The sequence below is a fragment of the Artibeus jamaicensis genome, unplaced genomic scaffold (genome assembly GCF_021234435.1).
Source record: "Artibeus jamaicensis isolate MK-2021 breed Jamaican fruit bat unplaced genomic scaffold, CSHL_Jam_final contig_1998, whole genome shotgun sequence".
NCBI classification, from domain to species: Eukaryota; Metazoa; Chordata; class Mammalia; order Chiroptera; family Phyllostomidae; genus Artibeus; species Artibeus jamaicensis.
This window is the reverse complement of record NW_026521407.1, coordinates 17,070,550-17,086,739: the sequence shown is the minus strand read 5'-3', so window position 1 is coordinate 17,086,739 and position 16,190 is coordinate 17,070,550. Positions and strand designations below refer to the sequence as shown.

The 16,190-nt window shown below is 47.5% G+C and overlaps 1 protein-coding gene across 1 annotated transcript in view; it reads left to right on the top strand.

Annotated features, from left to right (window-relative positions):
* Nucleotides 1-16,190, top strand: part of PRKCA (protein kinase C alpha) — a 348,434-nt gene that overhangs the window by 59,238 nt on the left and 273,006 nt on the right. The window lies entirely within an intron of this gene.

Below are 16,190 nucleotides of genomic sequence, written 5' to 3'. Positions count from 1 at the left end.
CCAGAGTTTAAACCAATAGTCGCTTTATTATACAGTTACTACAGATATGGGGGGACATGATAGTACATAAGAGAGCGAATTGTCTCCTTAAGCATTTCTCCTTAGTGAATCCCTAAGAAACAAATTATTTCCTGTTCATCTTCAACAAAGGAGTATGAATTTCTGATTATATGTAATTATAGAATGCAGGTAGCAAATAAATGATGATGCGTTTATTTTTATAGTTATTCTCTTTGAGCTCCCCATCTTTGGTAAAAATGTCACATCTTAGACCTGTGGAGAGCTCAGTCTAGAGTTAATCACTTCAAATCAACAGTGAAGCCAGGGTTCTCATGTCCTGATTTCAAACTGCTTGCCCTACCCTGCAGTCACTAATGAGGTTGAGAGGCGTTTGAGAATTACGAGAATTGATTGTTGTCTCTTCTGAAGTTCAGAAGATGGCCATTTTGAAAGTGATCTTCCTCAGTGGAAATTGGGGATGAGCTTTGAACCTCAGAGAGACACTCCAGGCTGGTAGCAAAGAGTACAGCCCTGGACCCAGACTGCCCAGGTTCAAGTCCCATCTCTTCCATTTTAACTCTGTGATCTTGACGGGTCCTGTGCCTTTCTCTTCCTTTCAGTTGCTTCCTCTGTGAGACACATAGTAATACCACCAGCTGTGTTGGCATTGTCATAGGAATTGAATCAGCACAGGTGAAGATCGTAGAATAACAGGGCCCGGCATAGAGGAATTCTAGAATGGTTTCATCTGTAAGTCACATGCTCCCTTTCAGGGGACACTAGGTGATGCAGTAGAACAAGGAAGGTACCGTCTAATGGCTCAAGTCTTTGTGACACCTGCCAGTGCTGCCTGAACACCAGATGGTGGGTTTTCTCCTTAAAACCGTTTCTTTGGGCCTGAGGCAGTGACTTGAAAGTCCCCACCCAATGCCTGGCACGTAATAGGCATCAGATACTTTTTGTTACATCCAACTGAGAATTTAAAAGTGCTTAGTATTTAAACAAGGGCAGGAGAATAAGAGTCTATATCCAGAGGCTGAATTAGAAGGATCTGCATTTGTGTAATCACAGGAAGATAGCACCTGCTGTGTCTTACTGTTTAAGAGACTCCCGGGGCCTCATTTAAAAAACGCATCCCCAGCATCTGAGAGTCGGACTCGGTCTGTCTCAGTGGGACCCAGGAATCTGCATTGACACGGGGACCTGTGGACCAGGCGTGGAGAAACTCTCAAGTCCAGCATCTAGATGCATGTGCACTGAGAGAGAGAGAGACAGACAGACAGACAGACAGACACACACATACACGTGGAGAAAGCCACTGAGTCTGCTTATTAAGAGAGCATTTCAGAGCCAAGTTAATCGATGCTTGGCACTGATGACTCTTTGAAAGGTAAGCAGTGGTAGTGGGTTGGCCAAAAAGTTCGATGGGTTTTTCCCATACGCTGGCTCTAGTAACACTTACTTGTCTTTAACTTCATTCAGAACAATTGTGTTAGATTGTATTGGGACAGCTGTCATATCAGCATGCTTTAAAAAAACTTATCAAAATTGGATTTCTGTGTAGCCATTTTAATATCGAAGATGGAAGAAGTTATGCAACATTTTCAGCATGTTTGTTATTCAGCATATGGTTTATTATTTCAAGAAAGGTGAAAACAACTGAAAGCAAAAAAAGATTTGTGCAGTGCACGGAGAAGGTGCTGTGACTGACCGAAAGCGTCAGAAGTGGTTTGCAAAGGTTCTTGCTGGGGATTTCTCGCCGGACGATGCTGTTTGGTTGGGTAGAGCAGTTGGAGTTGGTGGTGATCAAGTGGAGACATTAACTGAGAACAATCAATGTTATGCCTTGTGGGAGATGGCCAACATGCTCAAAATACCCAAATCAATGAAGTTATTGGTGAAAATGAAAAATGCCTTTTACTTTATGGCAAAAAGTAACCAAACTTTTTGGCCAGCCAGGTACGTTTACAAACACTGTCCTGAGAAATGATGGCCTCGGTTACACAAAAGTGAAGGAACTTCTGCTGTTGGCGGGGTCTTGGTGACTCCGCCTCACTTTACGTTAGGTGTGTTCTTTATTGGTAACACCTTCAGCAGTCCTTACATTTTGCCTCTTTTTTTTTAAAAAAAAGGCCATGTAACTACTTAAGTATATTTTTTTCTCAGCACTTTTCTCCAGAGAGTTTCCCTAAGAAATGAACTGGCTGGCTGAGCTGAGATGGGCAGCGGGGAGGCTCATCACTGACATCTTTCATGGGGGGCAGTCAGCGACAGTGTCGAAAGGGCAGCGGAGGGACACAGTTAGTTTATGGCCCACACATGCAGCAGGTAGTGGTAGCTACCACAAAAACGTAGAACTCCATTTGCCCTCTTGGGAAGATGCTTGACACCTGGGCAAATGAAAAAGCAGGGGAAGGAGCGTCATGAACTTGAGCACCGAGAGAGCTAAACACTCAATGGGCACTTCTTGTGCAACAGACACTTGACATGTGTCAATCACCTCCTTTAATCCTGCTCTAGATGATGAGTTTGAAATGTTGTCCCTGTTTTCTGATGGACAGGGTGCTCAGAGAGGGAAAGCGACTTACCCAAAGTCACACAGCCTGTAAGTAGCCACCACTGCTTGGTGCTTGAACTGTCACATGACACCGCTGCTACACTGATAGGCACACAGTTTCTTGTTTTTAAAGGCCTGTGAGGATGTACACCCAAATGTCCATAGTCTTGGGTAGGAATATGGTGATTTTATTTTTTCTGCTGTTGTGAATTTTTTTGTTTTTCTCCTGAACCATCAGTTATTACTTAAATGAACCAATAGATTATCCTAAGGGCTTTCTAAATGCATGAAATTGGCTGTTGGTATGGCTTTTGTCATTCGGGGGTTTACATGGAGACCATCACAGAGAAACTCAGCCAATTAACTGCTGTAGGGAAGGTGCCCTGTTGAAATCCCTCCTCCTATTTTCATGATCACTTTCCATCCTGTGAGAAGGTCGGTTTTCTCTTGGTTTGTAGCATCAAACAGTCAAGACTATTGAGACTCAGATTTAGGTGGGAAGCCACATTAAATGGTCTTCAGGTTTTTAGCAGCTAATCAGTGAACCCCAGGCCGTAAGCAGCCCTTCGACTTAATAATATTGTCTGCCTCATTTCCCAAGGTGGGGTGGGCCCGGGCTCCGCCTTCCTTCCCCCTTCCCTCCCCCTTCCCTCCCTCTCTTTTTCCTTTCCTCCCTTTCCCTCTCTTCTCTCCTCTCCTTCTCCCTTCCCTCCCCCTTCCCTCCCCCTTCCTGAGTGCCTGTCCTCCATCCTCATGAAGAGAATACTCCCCTTGATGGTGCTGCCAGATGTGTCTCGGGGGGCAGGGGGTGAGCACCTGTGCCATTTGGACGGGTCTGCATCCCAGCCCCCTTTCTCCTGGGGCTTTTTCTTTACCACCACCTCCAACTCTCCCCACTGGACCAGCTTCCTCACCCCCTTGTCACCTGACATGGTGCCAAGTGCTTTGTGTACCTTTAGAGGCTGAGGTGTTTGTCCTCATAAGCGACTGTTAAAGGCCTGCTTCTCCCCTCCTGGGCTTAGTGCTATCGAAGTCACGCGGATGTCGCCTTGGTCTCCTTCGCTGTTCACATGGCCTCTTGCACATTGGTTACCATGGCACCCATCCAGCCTAGAGGAGCCTCCACAATCTAATTTCCTTCCTCATGCTCAGCCCCATCTGTACCTCAGCCCCTGAATTAGTTACGCAAGCAACTAAACAGGTTCTGGTTGGCACTGTAAAGGGGGAGCCGGATTCTGGGGTCTGAGCTCCTGCTCCTCGGGACAGGAAGTGATGATGTCATTACATCTGCTGTTTTACGGAAGGTCTGCTACGTGCCCCACACCCGCGAGGTGCATTCTTTCTGTGTTGAGTCTGTATCCCTCTGCGTGGTGTGTGGCCTTGAGGGGGGGAATAGTTTCACGGAGGTCTTTACTGTGTAATGGAAGGATTTATCTTACCTGTGTATGCCGTAGAGGATTTCTGGGCACCAGAAGTTCTGGGAGGATTTGGCGTGGGTGAAAAGTGATTGGGCAGAGCCGAATTAGAAATCATTCCAGTTGTAGGTAAAAGCATTTGAGGAAAAGGAAGTTCCTAGTTCTAGTTAATGAATATTTATTGCCTGTTGCCTGGAAACACCCACGTCTTTAGACGTGAAGGGCCCTGGCTTTCCACACGGGCAGCTTTTCCATTTGACTTGCTAGCTGAAGACAGGCAATGACTCAGGGGCCGCCTGGTGATGGATGGCTTATGTCTCCTGCTCTGCTTTTTTAGAAATGGAGCCAGGGATGCTCTTGGCTGTGCTTCTCACCTGTCTGCGTTTTGTCCTGTTAGCTGCGGACCCCTTGGTGAAGCCAGTTTAGCATCCCACATAGACTGTGTTCCCAGTTTTCTGCGTGAGCCATACGTTCCATTTACAGGTCATGTGTTGTTATGGCTTTTGAGGCTGTGTGTGTGTATCTTTTCTACCATTTTTAAGAGTCAGTTTTGTGTTTTTCTGGGCCCGTTTTACCACTCGGGTCATCTACCAGGGAAATACTGAACTGGGGAGAAACAGGTGCAGTGAAGAGAAATGCAGAAAGGTGCAGAGGCTCAGGGTAGTGCTCCTGGAGGCCGCCCAGCCCCTGGCTTCTCAGGCTCGTCCTGCGCATCAGAACCATATGGAGTTGGCACGTTGCTTAATCCTTCTGAGCCTGGGTCCTTCAGGCAGCTGTGAAGGGATGCTGGTACCTGCCTTGCTAATGTGTTGAGTTGTAAAAATCAGCCGAGGTCACAGACAGTGAAGTGCTGGGCACTCGTAACACATGGTTTATGATCTGGGTAAAGATCCCTTTATTTACTCGACACACATTTATCGACTTCCTTCCATATGCTGGGCATAGTGCTGTATACCAGCTCCCCTCAGGGCGCAGTCCCAGCCACACCAAGTCAGCTTGATGGACGTGCCAATTCAGGGGCCCTGCTGGAAGCTGCTGAGTTGGACTCTCCAGGGCTGGAGCCCAGGACTCTGTTTTAGCAAGCCCTCCAGGTGACATTGATACACACTTGAGTTTGAGAAGAAGCCCTGGCACAGTGGGATGGATACAGAGACAAAGAAGGCAAACACTGTGGGCGAGGCAGGCACAGGTAGCAGGAGCGGGCAGGTGGGTCCCCAGTGTAAGATACATTAGTCTGATGCACTGTCCTGGGTGTCCAGTGGGGGGAGAAGAGATGGATGGCGGGTCCTCTTGTAAATCCTCACCCCGGGCTGCGGTACCTGCAGGGTGCCTCGCCGTGTGTGGAGAGCACAGACTTGGAGTACACTCAAGGCAAGGAAGTTGAGGCCCCTATCTGCTGGCTTCAAATGGCGCAGGGAGCAGGGAAGATGCTGGAAACACATCAAGCCAGTGTGGAGCTTGAGTTCAACCTCTTATTAAAGGGTATCCCCGGTCACCACCACCAAAGCCTCTTTTTTTTTTTTTTCGAAGAACAATTTTAGGCTCACAGGAAAGTTGAGGAGACAGTAGAGATTTCCTTCCCTTTTCCCCACCGTACACACGTAGCCTCGCTCACTCTCAGCATCGCACCGCCAGAGTGGTGCACTTATTACAGTGGATGAACCTACTGTGATACACATTTGCCAAAAGGCTTTAGTTTGCATTAGGGTTCATGCTTGCTGGTGCGCATTCTGTGGGTTTGGACGAATGTGTAAAGACATCTATCCATCATTATAATATAGAGAGAATGCTCACTGCCCTAAATGTCCTCTAAGCTTCGCCTGTTCATCCCTACCCCTCTGTCCTCTGGAAACACTGACCGTGTCACTGTCCCCACTCTTCTGCCTTTTCCAGAATGGCGTGTGGTTAGAACCATACAGCCTGCAGCCTTTTCCGATCGGCTGCTTCAACTCTCTGTTATGCACCTGAGTTTCTTCCGTGTCTCTTCACCACGCGATAGCTCAGTTCTTTTCAGTGCCTAATAATGCTCCACTGTCTGGGTGCACGGCAGTGTAGGTACGTGTTCACCCGCTGAAGGGCGTCTCGGTTGCTTCCAGGTTTTGGCAGCGATGAATTCTGGAAATGGTTTCGCCTGCTACCGTCTCAAAGCCTCAGATTCTAGAGTATCGTCAGTCCTCTCGCACTGTCATGACCACTTAGAAAACTGAGGCCAAGGGATGGGACCTCGTGTTGGTCCACCAGTGGCTGGGTTGATGTGTAGACCCAGGTTCACAGCTGCTGCTTTCCGATGCCTCTGTCTTGTGTGGCGGGATCAAGGAGAAAGGGAAGAATCATCGATAAGCACAATTGCACACACCGTAGTTGAATGTAAAGCTTCTTCTGACTTTTTTTTTCTCTGCCACATATGCCATTTTAAATAAGATTTATGCTATAATTCACATACCATCAAAGTCACCCTTTTGTGTGTACTGTTTAGTGGTTTTTAGTATAGCCACAGGATTGTACAATCCTATCCACATCACCTAATTTTAGAACATTTTCATCATTCTAGAAAGAAACCCCACACTCGTCAGCAGTCCCTTCCCAGTGCCCACTCTCTCCAGGGCCTGCTAACCATGAATCTACTCTCTGACTCTTTGAGTTTGCCAGTTTTGGACATTTCATGTAAACGGGATTGTGTAGAACGTGGCCTTTTGTGTCTGGGGTGTTTCGAGGTTCATCCATGTTATGGCATGTATCAGCACTTCATTCCCTTTCACAGCTCTGCAGTGTGTCATGTGTGGATACACCACAGTTTGTTTCCCCTTCATCAGTTGGTAGCATTTGGGTTGTTTCCACTTTTCAACTGTTAGTGGTAACGCGGATGGGAACCTTCTCGTACAAGTGTCGGCATGGATGTGTTTTTCATTTCTCCTGGGTGTGTGCCGGGGACTGAAACTGCTGGGTCACGGTATTTCTATGTTTAGCATTTCAAACATCTGCCAAAGTGTTTCCCAAAGACGCTGCCCCACTTTACTGTCCTCCCAGCAGTGAAGGCCCCAGTTTGTCCACCTCCTTGTCGGCACTTGTGATTGCTCATCTGTTTCTTTAGTCATCCTGCTGGGGGTGAAGTGGTGTCTCTCGGCTTCGGTTTTCATTTTCCTCATGACTTATGTGGTTGAGCATCTTTCCATGTGCTTGTTAGCCATGTGTGCTTTGGAGAAATGTCTCTTTAAGTCCTCGGATTGTCTTCGCTAGTGTGCATTCTTCATGGAGTCTAGGTACAAGTCCCTTGCCAGGTATGATTTGTAAATATCAGACCCCATTCTGTGGGTTGTCTTTCCACTTTCTTAGTGTTGTCCTTTGAAGCACAGACATTTTTCATTTTGACGAAGTCTAATTATGCATTTCTCTTTGATTGATTATACTTTTGGTGTCAGAGATAAGCAACCATTGCCAAATATAAGGTCAGGAAGATTTATTCCTTTGTTTTCTTCCAAGAATTTTACAGCAGTGGCTATTGTACTTAGGTCTTGCTTTCCCTTTCATGTTGTGAGGCTCTTCTTTGTTGTCATTGCTGTTAAAAATAATCTTTGGTTAGGGCCATTGAAAGTATATAATGGATAAAAAATAAAGCACTTTGATTTTTTAGAAAAGGATTGATGTTCTGCTCTGTCCTGTTGTTGAAATTACTAGTCACAGGAGACCAAAATTATAGGTTTTGTTTTTCAAAGGAATAAATAAATGCCCCAGTCTCAAATTATTTTTATTCTAAAATTGAGCTGACGACTAACACCAGTTCCAGTTCGGGAAGTGTTTTGACACGGCCTCCAGTGAGCGTTTCAAGAAACACATGTTGTAAAATAAGAATGTAAACATTCATGCGGGTTGCTTCGTAGGGAATTTTGTGAGTGTTGTATTCGACTTCATGGGAAAGATTTGAGTGTGTGACTTGGTCGTCTGCCCGTACTCATGTGCTCCTTAGATGTGGAAATGGGCCACACGGTTTTAATCAGGGAGAGAGCAGATACATCTACTCGGGTTCCTTATAATCACTGTGTTTCATGGGACGTTAATAGTGCATACCTATGGCGTAGCGAGGGTTGTATTAGTTGACATATTAAAAGGCTTAGAATAGAGCCTAATGCTTAGTAGACGCCCAAGTGCTTATTATTAAATGTCATTTATTTTAAAATATTTCTAGTATACAGTTAGGCCACCAGCATGATTTGTACTTCCAACTTGAATGTTAAATACTACGATCATGTTTTTGACTTGTTGGATAAATATATGTTAATTATTAACTTTGCCCACAGGAAACATTGCTTTTATGAATAACTTATTGAGATAGTCCAATAACATTTCTATTATTTATAACATTTTTTGCTTAGTTATAATCTAGGTTCAGAAGAGCAGTTGTAGAACCGGATAGGAGAATGGATTGGTGTCAGGTTCTTGTCCTTACTTATAACAGCTCAAGGAGTGAATAGCTGCTGGGACTTTCTGGAATGGCACTGATGATGGTCAGAAGCAAAACCAAGCAGGCAAAAATGGCGCCTTGTTCCTTAGAAACCATCTTCAGGAAAGAATTCTCTACCAAGGCGATCCTTTTCTTCCAGCCCAAACATGAGGCAGGTCATGAATTTGAGAGAGGAGCTCATAGGGCTTTTCGGAGATGGCTCAAGGTCAATTACAAGTCAGCATTTACAGGTTGGTGTTCCATCTCTGTCCTCAAAGAGTTCCCAGTTTTCGGGCACTGCAAGGGTGTGTCCGGTTGGGTGACTGTGGAGGTAATCGATTCATCAGATGGATGCTTGTGAGCGATGAGCCCATGGGCATCTTCCAGCCAGGGAGACCCGACTGCTAGGGACAGCCCGAGCTGGAGGGCTAAGGAGGTAACACAGAGGGGAGGAGCACGGGGCAACAGGGTTGCAAAGGAATCTGAGGCCAGTTTGGACGTTATTGTACGAGCCATCGCAGAGATTTACCATTAAATGTAGTTAGTATGCGGCAACAAAAATGTATGTGAATTTGCCAATACATGAAGTTAAAATGTAGTCAAGACCGCCGCCCACCTCGTCCTATAATTTGTAAAGTACCGCTTTACTCACTGGGTTCTGAGAAGTAGTTTAACTTGTTTTGCCATCATTTTTGAGCACTTCTGTGATTTTTTTCTGACCTGTTAACTCAAAAGCAACAGTATGTGGCCAAAATACTCTTCATTCTTGTTTGCAGAGTGCAGTAGTTAGTTAGGAAGGGCTTTTTGAAGCTTCTTTTGAAACGCGCGCTGGTGACACGATCATGCGTTTTGTGGTTTCTCAGGAGACGGCATGGCAGCAAAATGCCAAAAGCTGTGAAAGAGGCAGTGCCCTTTCGCGTGTCCCTCTGTTAATTTCCGCTATGAAAACTTTCAGATGTGGGTTAATGTTGTAGGAGGGGAGTCCATGGAGTAAGAAAGGGCTGGACTGGGGGAGCTTCTTTGGTGGAGAAAAAACCTAGTGTCCTTCCAAGCCTCGGCCTTCAGAGCAGCCTCAGGGGTGGGCCGCAGGAGGAGAACGCCCTGGGCCGAGGCTGAGCAAAGAGCCCACCCGGCCTGGGTTCTGGACTGGAGGCAATGCACACAGGCTTTCATCTTGGACTACAAAATAAGTCATTACATGTTGGCTTCTGCTGCTACCCTTTTTATTTAAAAATTCAATTCTTTTAATATTATAATAGAAAAATAAATAAGTAGAGAGAGAAAAAAGGAGCTTAAACCTCGTAAGTCTTACTCCAGTGATTCTGCCCTCCCCCAGGGACAGTTGGCAGTGTCTGGGGATGGCTTTGTCACAGCTGGTGGTGAACGTGCTCCTGGCGTTTGGTGGGTGGAGGTCGGGGATGCTGCTGGATGTCCTTCACACACAGGACCACCTCCCGGCCCCCCCGTGGAGAACAGCCCAGCCCCAAGTGCCAGCAGTGCTGAGTTTGAGAAATCCTGTCATAATCCCTCTGACACGCAGTAAGTAATCCCACCTCTGATTGCATCGCCACGTTGGCTTATTTTCTTTCCTTATTGTGTATGCACATGTATAATCACGGACATAGCTTTTCATACCTGGGTCTTTTCACTAGGCACTGTGTCCTAGTTAAAAGGGTTGCTGTGCAGGCTTCCAGATGTAGTAACCCATGTCTCCTTACTGCAAATGTTCTAAGTTACTGCTCTTGCAAAGGGCCTGCAATGACCAAGTTTATGCATTTGGCTCTTTCTGAATTCCCAATTATTTTCCAAGGGTAGGATTTACAAGTGTTCATATTTTTCTAAGGGATGAATTTTTTTTCATGATTCTTAGCATATATTTCCAAATCGCTTTCCAAAGGCGTAATCCTGATTTCAGAACATCATTGGCAATGAATGAACTTTTTCTGGCCTGTGTTTTTGTCCACATCAAGCATCATGTTATGAGAAAAAAAATTGTTTTGCTAATTTAGCAGGCAAAAAAGTGGTATTTCTTTGATTAGTAGTCTTTGTGAAGTGCTTTTTTGAGAGGCACATATGCTTTTAATTGTCTGGTATCAAATGACATCATGCAGCGTCTGTGAGCCTCTGCAGGGTCAGTGGGACAAGGCCTGTAATGACTGCAGGCCATTGAGAAAACTGACGGCAGTCACTGCAGCTGTCCCAGAGAGAGTCAGAATCACTGGGCGCATCACGGGGAATCCTGTCAAATTCGGAGAAAATAAAATGGACTTTGGTGGAATGATTAAAGTTAGTTATAATATAATTAGGTAAAAGTTTGGGTTCATTTCACTTTCCTATTTTTGGTTAGTTACTTTGGTACTTTATGGGCACTGAGCACTCTCTGGCATTTCCTGCGTGGAGTCTCTTTGGCACACAGAACGGGCCATCCATACGTATTAAACACAAGTGAGCAAACTTATGGCCACAGTGCAGGGCTTAGAGTATAGCTATCGAGGGTAATGACTGCAGGGAGTTACAGGTGAGTATTGCCTTGGATGGACTCTTGGTCTGGGCTATGATTTACTCGATGTCAAAGTGTTGATTACAGATAAGATTCCAATTATGTCATTTTTTTCCCAGTGGTAAACCTGTTTTCTGGAAAGGCGATTGGTCTTAGAACAGGGCTCCAGAAATTCATCAAAAGCTCGTCTTTTCTCATAGGTTTTCTGAGTGTCACACGTGTAGGGAGAACAGTACAAATTGTCTGGTTTCTGGAGAATTGGTTCCTTTAGGAATAAAACGTCAAAACCACTCCAAGTTTTACAAATACTGTGTTTTAAATGTTTGTGCTTGGAAAAGGCTGTTTTTCTCTTCAACTTGGTGCTAGTGTGTGGAAACAGATGCCTAAACTGGGATCTCGAGAAAGGCCTTCCTCCTCCTCGACTTGCAAAACATATTTCTTGTGCGGAATCTCTCTCAAGGATGCAGCAGTTTATTGGGGCTGAGGTGGGCTCATGTCTGTGGGACAGCCGTGGGACAGCCATGTGACACCATATGGTTGGGACAGCCGTCCCGGACTGTCCCGGGCAAACACCGTGAGTGGGACATCCCTTCGCAGTCCCTGTTTTAGGTTGTGCACCCCCCTTCTGCTACTGTCTGTCCTCAGCTCATCAATCTGGACGCGAACACAGGAAAGAGAGCACCGAATCAAGTGTTTGTTTGCTCTGCTTTGTTTTACACTTGCTGTAGAACCTCTTGGAAGGCGATATTTTTTGCCGTTTCATGGAGCCAGGTGCAAGACTTACTCTTTAACCGGAGAGTGTCTGGTTCTGCATCAGACACACACACACACACACACACACACACACACACACACACGCACGCAAGCACGCACGCACGCGGCTTGGATGGTATTTTGTAAGGCCTTGTCCATTTTAATACTCAAAATGTTTGTAGCATGAAGTCCAGAGTTCTCTTTCTCCCTCTCTGGTATAATGGAGAGATATCTAATCTTTTTTGTAAAAAACACTTTTAAAAACTAAAATGCGTAAATACTCTTGATAAAAAATGAAGCGGATGGAAGAGCACAAAATGTTCAAGCCCCTTTCCCATGTCACAGACCCATTTCACAGATGTAACCACCAGTGAGTCCTCCCGTATCCTTTAGAACTTTGCTTTTGACATATCTGTCTCTGTTTTACTCTCTCCCTTTTGGTTTTTAACCCGCGGGCTGCCGTACGATCCCACAGTTCTGTGACGTCCGTCTTCATCCACAGCGTGGGCCTGCACCTCTTCCCACGCCAGCACGCAGAGACACAACTTCTTTCTGCAGTTGTTACAAAGCACTCCATTACGTGAATGCGCCGTGATTTATTTAGCAGTTTCCTATTGATGGACATTGAAGTTACATGCTGTGCATTGCCTTTTTGAACAAACACTGGCTGGGGTTGAACCTTGGCTCTGCCAGCTGCTAGTTCCTTGGCTTTGAACTAGTCACTCCCTCTCTTGCCCTTGGGTTTCTCCTCCATAAACTGGGTGGTCGTTATGAGAAGTAAAGTGGCTGATGCACTTACAACAATGCCTGGGACATGGGGAGCTCTCGCGGTCACTAGCACCGGCTCTGACTGAGTCGGTCGGGGCACACTGGACAGTGTATGCTCGGGACAAGTTTCCGAAAGCAGACTCGTTGGTTGAAAAAATAGTGCCATTCCAACTGTGATGAGTGTTCCTGGGTGCCCTACACAGATGTTACACCAAGTTACTCTTCCACTAGTAATCGAACTTCTGAGCTTTAAAGAGCATAGTTTTCCCCCAACGTAAGGAGGCTTAGAAGCTAGCAGGTTCCTTTATTACGTCCTTTTACCTGTCTCTCGTGTTGGACACATAATGGCACCTGTTGGGAAATGGCGGCGTGGCGATCCGAGCGTTGTGCGGCTCTTCGTGGAAGAATGGGCGAAAATGTGAAGAAAGTCAATGGTCCTTGGGCTTGTGGTTGAAATGTTCTCCCTCATTGTTTGAATACAATGGGCTTGACTAAGAGAGAAGGTTACTTCCTGCGTGTTCGGGGTTGCCTGACATTTGCATATGAGCAGGTTTATCCTGCTTGATGAAGTGTGGAGACCCGTTGGGATAGTTGGCGTCAGCTCACGGTAGAACAGGAACCCGTTCTTAGGTTTGTTTTCCTCTTCATTGGGTAGGGTTGGAGGGCAGACACAGTGAGATGCCAGGCCATGGTGAGATGCGCTGTCTCTGCCGATGAGTAAGAGCGTGGCAGCCGTGCGGGCAGGAAACCGAGGCTTCTGCGTTCCACGCCCTGTGCGGCAGGCCTCGTCGTCCATCACCAGGTCAGACCAGGCCTGGTAGCTGGCTGTCCCCACTGTAAGGGAGAATGAGGGGAGAGAGAGAGAATCGCATGAGAGGCAGCTGAGGGGCGCTTGGCAAAGCCTGGGGAGGACCTGGCATCCTGGGAGAGCTGCCGGGTCCTGGAGTTGGTGACAGCCTTCTCCTTGGTGCAGAGACTCCTGCTGGTCCAGTCAAAGGGGCTCTTCACCTTGACTTTCCTGCAGGCCTACGAGGGAAGGATCGTTGGGAAAGTGGCTTTTAGTGAAGAAGAAAGGCAGTTCTCTCACACACTGACCTGTTCTGCAACGGTCACCAGCATCTCCCTGCCAGTCCCTGGTTCCCTCTAAGCCATGGGGCTCCTGGCTGCTCACCCTGTGGGAGCCCTCAGCTGCTGTAGCAGCTCCTTTGCTGAGAAGGTGCTCCAAGAGTAGGGAGGAGGTGGACGAAAAGTCACAGAAGGCTGTGGCATGGTGCTTCGGGCCTGCCAGCCTGTGCTGTCCATTTTCCAGACTGCTACTCACATCCCCTTGGGCGGGGGGCCATTCCTCCTACGGTTCTCAGCTTGAACTGCCTCATCCCTGGCTCCTGTCCCACCTGCTCCTCCCCCACGGCGCCTAGACCTTTGTTTCCCCTGTTGGCTGTCTCCTTTCTTGGTGAGGCGCTAGTCTCCTCTTGAAATCTCAGCTTTGAGGTAGTAAAGCAGTAAACCTGTGTCTGAGTTTGATGAGGGGGAGGTGACCATGGAGCAGGATGGGGCCGGGCTGAACCTGCAACCCGTGTCTGGGCAAAGCCCCAGCTGGAGCTTCCTCGACAGTGACCTTATACCTGGAAAAAAGGCATTTACACCCCCCCCCCACCCCCGCCACACACACACACACACACACACACACACACGAAAGTACATGCAAGTCAAGGCATTCACAAGCCCCCGAAGCTCATCTGCACCTGCGCTGTGGGTGGCTGCACCGTCCCCACAGACGACTGAGGGCAGGGGAGGGTCGGTGACTCGCCCGGGTCTCAGTAAGAGGTAACATGCCAGGAGGCATCAGTGCGGAGCCCTGTCTTGACTTTTCTACTCTGCTGTTTGCCTCACTGGGGAGGGTGATGTCATTTTTTGTTTAATTTTAAGACCTGAGACTCATCACCAAAGGATATCTTATTTAATGTCAAGTGGATGACATTGCTAGGAAAGAAACACAGGGAGTCGTGAAAGGAAAGGGAAAAAGGTGTGGGAAGTGCTGAGAAGCTCATTTAAGCCATTGGTGGTGACTACTGTGATTTCATTTAAGAAGCAGCATCGCGTATCCCAACTGTTTTAAATACTGTGGCATCTTCCCACTCACCTCACAGCTGCGAGGCCGGCCTGAGATAGAGGCCAGTGTTCTTTTCCTCACGTTTTCCCTGGGACATCCATCAGCAGGTCTCCCACACGGAAGGAGCGTGGTAGGTAAATGTCTGTGGGGTTGAATTTCGCTTTTGTAAGCGGGCTGGCCAGAGGGGAAGGAGGAGAAGCTTATGGCTCCCCTCGGCCTGTGTCTCTGTAGAGACGGGCCTCCAATCCCCTCCTACAGCACCGCACACGTGAGGGACATCGCTGACCTTGGTTAGACTCTTGGGTGGGGGGTCCTCCCACTCTGTGGCCTGTGCGACTTCTGCCTCAGTGCCCTTTCTGCAGAAGAGCCCCTCAGGAGGGTAACTGTTGAGAGCTGGAGAGAGCGCAAATGGGTCAGGGAACGAAGCCCAGACAGTGTCCGGTTCTTACCAGGTCCCCAGGAAACAGCGGCCAGCACCAGCTTCAACATCAAGTTTTACTATCTTCATGGTCAATGTCCTCACTCTGGGCCAGGGTGGTTGACAGTGAGGAGGTGTGCTTGGCGATGCTCTGGTCATGTTCGAAACACGTGACCATTGTTGGTCATACCTGGGCCAAGGTGCAGCAGGTCACCTCTGGTGACCAGGCTGATTGGTTGGAAATAGCCATCCATTTGACTTGGGATGAAAATTGCTGACCCTACAGTTTCATTTTTTATATGCAGTTTTAATGTTCCTTTGTAGAAAGTCAGAGGTGTAAGGAACTTACTGGGGTCAAGTACACACAAATGGCACCTTATCCAGTGTGGATAATCGCAGAGAAAATAAATAGCTTGGAACAATGTGAAGTCATGAAGGGTGGACCTCTTCACGGGGTCTGTTTTTCCTGTGTTCTGGGCGCCTGTGACTGTGATGTACGTACAGTAGATGTTCGTATTAGTAGTTGTGCTTTCCTGGTTTCCTTTGGCTGCAAAAGCCAAAGGTGGTTCGTTAGAAGTCATTTTCATAACCGACATCCGTGAACCAACAAAGCACCAAATAGGAGGAGAGAAAGGGAAAACATAAGGTCGACTCCCACTCAGCTTTGGGTTTAAGGAACACTGCTTTTTATCTTGGTTGGGGGGAGAAAAGCCAACCCATTTCCACACATGTGCTTCTCTGCGGCATCGGCAGCACCTGCAGTGACTTTGTGGAAGGTGCAGGGACATGCCACAGACTTTGATTCTAGACTATCCTGTGTTGGGGTCCCCAAGTGGAGTTTTGCAGGGGCTTCCGTGGGCTTCTGTAGTGTTGGAGACTTTAGGCACAGCTAGCAAAGCCATCGGGGGCTCATTCTCTAACAGGACAGGCAGCCATGAGTCTCCACGCAGGAGGGAGGGTGTCGGCAACTCTGCCAGCCCAGCTTTGGAAAGGGAGGCTGGTCTCAACTCTGTCTCGAAGAGCGAACAGCCAAGGACCGCTCCCCGGGGCTATTCACACAGGAAGCCGAGGAACCAGATCTGCGTGCCAGTGGGGAAAGCGCAACCTCCCAGTGTTTTGGAGGTGAAATCAGACCTTCCTGAGGACTTCTGGTGGAATCTGGGAATGAAAAGGGATTTCCCATTTGACAGATCAGGTGGCCTTGTCTCCGCCAGCCTTTCATCAGGGT